We start from the raw sequence: 4,494 nt of genomic DNA, 5'->3' as shown, positions 1-4,494 counted from the left end.
CTCCCATACTATATATTTATTATTATATATCTATCTACGTATATAACCTGTTTCCTTCCCGTTTTTACTATGTTATGTACTGGTTTTCTGCTGTTTTGTTTTAGTTATTGCATGATCATTTGTTATTTTAATTCCTAGGTTCTAGTTTAATTTACTATTTATTTTGTTATTTGATTTTTAGTCTGAAGGGATGTCTCATGTATTCTTCACTGAGCTTGAATTCAAAAAGAAAAAAAAAAGATGTATTGCATGAGAAATTGAGTTTATAGTGAAAAATAGTCTTATTTACTTAAATGTGGTGGTATTTTCTGTAATCCTGAATGCATGACATGAACAGTGCATATCTGAATTTGAATCAAAGGATGTTGATGTATGAGGAACAATAATTTAGAGAACTATTATGACTTCTCTGAAATTAGTGAAAGCTTAATCCTTGAAGCAAAAGAAACAGCAAAAGAAAAATAAAAGCAAGGTCCAAGGCTCTAAGCATCAATAACTAAGGAGGTCAGACATGATTAAAAGTTCAAAGAGTTGTTTCCTTAGTCATATGCTTGTGGTGTTCTTGTGTCAAGTAATCCTTGAGACAGAATATTTAGAGTCGAGACTAAATGCATTTAGCAGAGTATGCCCAAGGCTTTGAGCACCACTGTCTGGGAATAATTGAAAGAAAAATCAGAACTTAAAGAGAGTTCCCCAATTAAGTGCTTGTGGTGTTTTGTGTTAAGTAAAGCTTGAGGCAAAACATTTAAAGTCATGTCTAGGCTCAGGGTGCAAAGCACCCAAGAAAATAGAATTAAAAGAAATTTGATGTTTTCAAGGATTAAATTGAAGCATAAAATATTAGAGAATCCATAATATTATCCGGATTCTAATTCCGAATGACAGTAACATTCTTCTGATTCAAAGGATAGTGAGATGCCAAACCTATTCAGAATTGCAGTTGTAAACCCCACTTTAAGAAGAGACATAAGCTTAATTGAACTCTCACTTTCATGCAAATTCACATCTTAGGCCTATATTAGTTTTGGTTGCTTGAGGACAAGCAACAATTCAAGTTTGGTGTTGTGATGCGTGAGCATCTTCTCTATCTTTTCCTAGTGAATTTGCATTCAAATTATTGAGTTTAATCAAAATTTAAATACCTTTTAGCCACTATGGATGCTACTTTGAGTTGTGTACAATTCTATTTATCTCAGATAGCATTCGGATGGATTTGACAGAGTTTTGTAGCAAAAAAAGAAGAAAGTGAATGATGCTGTCAACCCCGACCTCCTTGCACTTAACCAGAAATAACTTGAGCTACAAAGGTCCAATTGGTGTGGTTTCAACGGCATTGGAAAGCTAACTTCTAGAGCTTTCCAACAATGTATAATAGTACACACTTCTTCTCCAGCAAACTCTGCCCACTCCACGTTGAACTTGGCCCCTGCCAAATTCAGCGTGGACTTGAAAATTCCCAGGGAAGCACACGCCACATCCCACGCTCAACTTGGGAAAAGCCAAGTTCAGCGTGGACTCAGAGGGACGCGCATAAAACCACACTGCCTTCTCCACGCTGAACTTGGGAAAAGCTAAGTTCAGCGTGGACCTCAACATCTCAAGTGGTCCCCATATACGCCCAAGAGCTTGCACGAATGATTAATTAATTTTGATTAAATTTGTATTTTATTTTAAAATAGGAAAAGATATTATTTTAGTTTTAGGAAATATATTTTACATTAATTAGGATTAGATATAAAAGGGAAAAGAATCAGCCCTTCGGGCTTCTCTCTTCTCTTCTACCTCATTCCACAATTTACAATTTTTCAGAATCCTTATTTTCTCTTTAAACCATGAGCAACTAAACCTCCACTGTTAAGGTTAGGAGCTCTGTCTATTGTATGGATTGATACTATTATTTTTCTATTTTGATTCATGTACTGATTTATATTTCAAGAATTGTTTTCGTTCTTTATTTTATGAATTTGGGTGGAACAGAAGTATGACCCCTTTTCAAATTGAGTTCTTGTATAACTTGGAAAAGCTCTTTACTTGAACAACAGCTTGAAAACATATTCTCCTAAACTTCTAATTATCTGGACTTAACAGGATACGTGACATATAATCTTCTTATATTTGGGTAATTAGGGTTTTTATGGCACATAAACTAGAATTGAGCTTTACCCTCTAATTGGAATTAATTGACCAAGGAATTGGTGGTTGATGAATTTTAGAGGAGACTAAAAAGGTCTAAGGAATTAGGGTTTAGTCACATATAGTTGCTATGAATTAAATCTTGCATGATTAAAATAGTTAGTAAGAAAAGTCAATCTGAAAAATAGATAACTCTGAAGCCTTAACTGTTTCTCCATATATTATTCACCACTTGTTTATTGCTTGCTTTCTAATATTCTGAATTTACTGTTAATATTTTTGAACCTTTAAACACTCTTTTCTATTTGTCTAACTAAGTAAATCACTCAATCATTGTTGCTTAGTCCATCAATCCTCATGGGATCGACCCTCACTCACCTAAGATATTACTTGGTACGACTCGGTGCATGGTTCACGAAATTGTGATCTCCAGGCTCGACCAAATCCTGGTAATGGCTCCAAAGAGAGCTCCACACCTTAATCTATGGAGTGTAGAAACTCTACCGTTGAAAATATATAAGTGAAGGTCCAGGCATGGCCGAGATGGCCAGCCCCCTAAAACGTGATCACAGGATCAAAATACAATCCAGGATGCCTAATACAAAAGTAAGAGGTCCTATTTATAATAAACTAGTCACTAGGGTTTACATGAGTAAGTAATTGATGCATAAATCCACTTCCGGGGCCCACTTGGTGTGTGTTTGGGCTGATCTTGAGTGTAGCACGTGCAGAGGCCATTTGTGGAGTTGAACGCCAAGTTCTGTGCCAGTTTGGGCGTTCAACTCTGGTTTTGGATCCTTTTCTGGCGCTGGACGCTAGATTTGGGCAGAAGGCTGGCGTTGAACGCCAGTTTACGTCATCAATTCTTAGCCAAAGTATGGACTATTATATCTTTCTGGAAAGCCCTGGATGTCTACTTTCCAACGCAATTAGAAGCGCGCCATTTCGAGTTCTGTAGCTCCAGAAAATCCACTTTGAGTGTAGGGAGGTCAGAATCCAACAGCATCAGCAGTCCTTTTTCAACCTCTGAATCTGATTTCTGCTCAAGTCCCTCAATTTCAGCCAGAAAATACCTGAAATCACAGAAAAACACACAAACTCATAGTAAAGTCCAGAAATGTGAATTTAACATAAAAACTAATGAAAACATCCCTAAAAGTGACTAGATCCTACTAAAAACATACTAAAAACAATGTCAAAAAGCGTATAAATTATCCGCTCATCACATGTTTATGGGGTTGTGTGAAAGAGAGTGGTGAGAAAAAGTGAGTGGAGGTAAGTGGGGATCCTGTGGGGTCCACAGATCCTGAGTGGATCCTGTGGGGTCCACCATCAAGATCATACAAGAAGACTTACCAAGAACAACTTGAAGATCATGAAGAACACTATGAATGCATGATATTTTCGAAAAATGCTAGATGCATATGCAAGTGACACCAAACTTATGATATGACTCAAGACTCAAACAAGAAACAGAAAAATATTTTTGATTTTTATGATTTTCTAATTTTTTTTGGATTTTTTTTTTTTCGAAAACTATATGAAAAAGAGTAAATAAGGATTCCAAAATTTTTAATATGAATTCCAGGAATCTTGCATTCTTAGTCTAAAGCTTCAGTCCAGGAATTAGACATGGCTCACTAGCCAGCCAAGCTTTCAATGAAAGCTCCGGTCCAAAACACTAGACATGGCTAATGGCCAGCCAAGCTTCAGCAGGTGATTGAGGATCAGCAGCAGGTTGATTAGCAACAACTAGCTTGCTCTTGATAACAAATTGCAAGCCTCAGTCCAAATAAATTTAGACATGGCTTTACAGCCGGCCAGGCTTCACATGCTTCATGAAACACTAAAATTCATTCTTAAAAATTTTGAATAGAATTTTTGAAAACATTTTTTTTTTCGAAAACAAAAGAAGAGTTTTTGAAAAATTTTTGAAAACTTTTTGAAAATAAAACGAAAAGAAAGTTACCCAATCTGAGCAACAAGATGAACCGTCAGTTGTCCAAACTCAAACAATCCCCGGCAACGGCGCCAAAAACTTGGTGCACGAAATTGTGATCTCCAGGCTCGAACAAATCCTGGTAATGGCTCCAAAGCTTGGTTTTCTGCTCAAGTCCCTCAATTTCAGCCAGAAAATACCTAAAATCACAGAAAAACACACAAACTCATAGTAAAGTCCAGAAATGTGAATTTAACATAAAAACTAATGAAAACATCCCTAAAAGTGACTAGATCCTACTAAAAACATACTAAAAACAATGTCAAAAAGCGTATAAATTATCCGCTCATCAGTGCACTTGCCGGTTAGTTTGTGGTTAAAAATTTCGCACCAGTGACTAGCCTGATATATTTTGAGGTGTT

The sequence above is a fragment of the Arachis ipaensis genome, chromosome B09, assembly GCF_000816755.2.
Source record: "Arachis ipaensis cultivar K30076 chromosome B09, Araip1.1, whole genome shotgun sequence".
Taxonomy (NCBI): Eukaryota; Viridiplantae; Streptophyta; class Magnoliopsida; order Fabales; family Fabaceae; genus Arachis; species Arachis ipaensis.
This window is presented reverse-complemented; position numbering follows the sequence as displayed.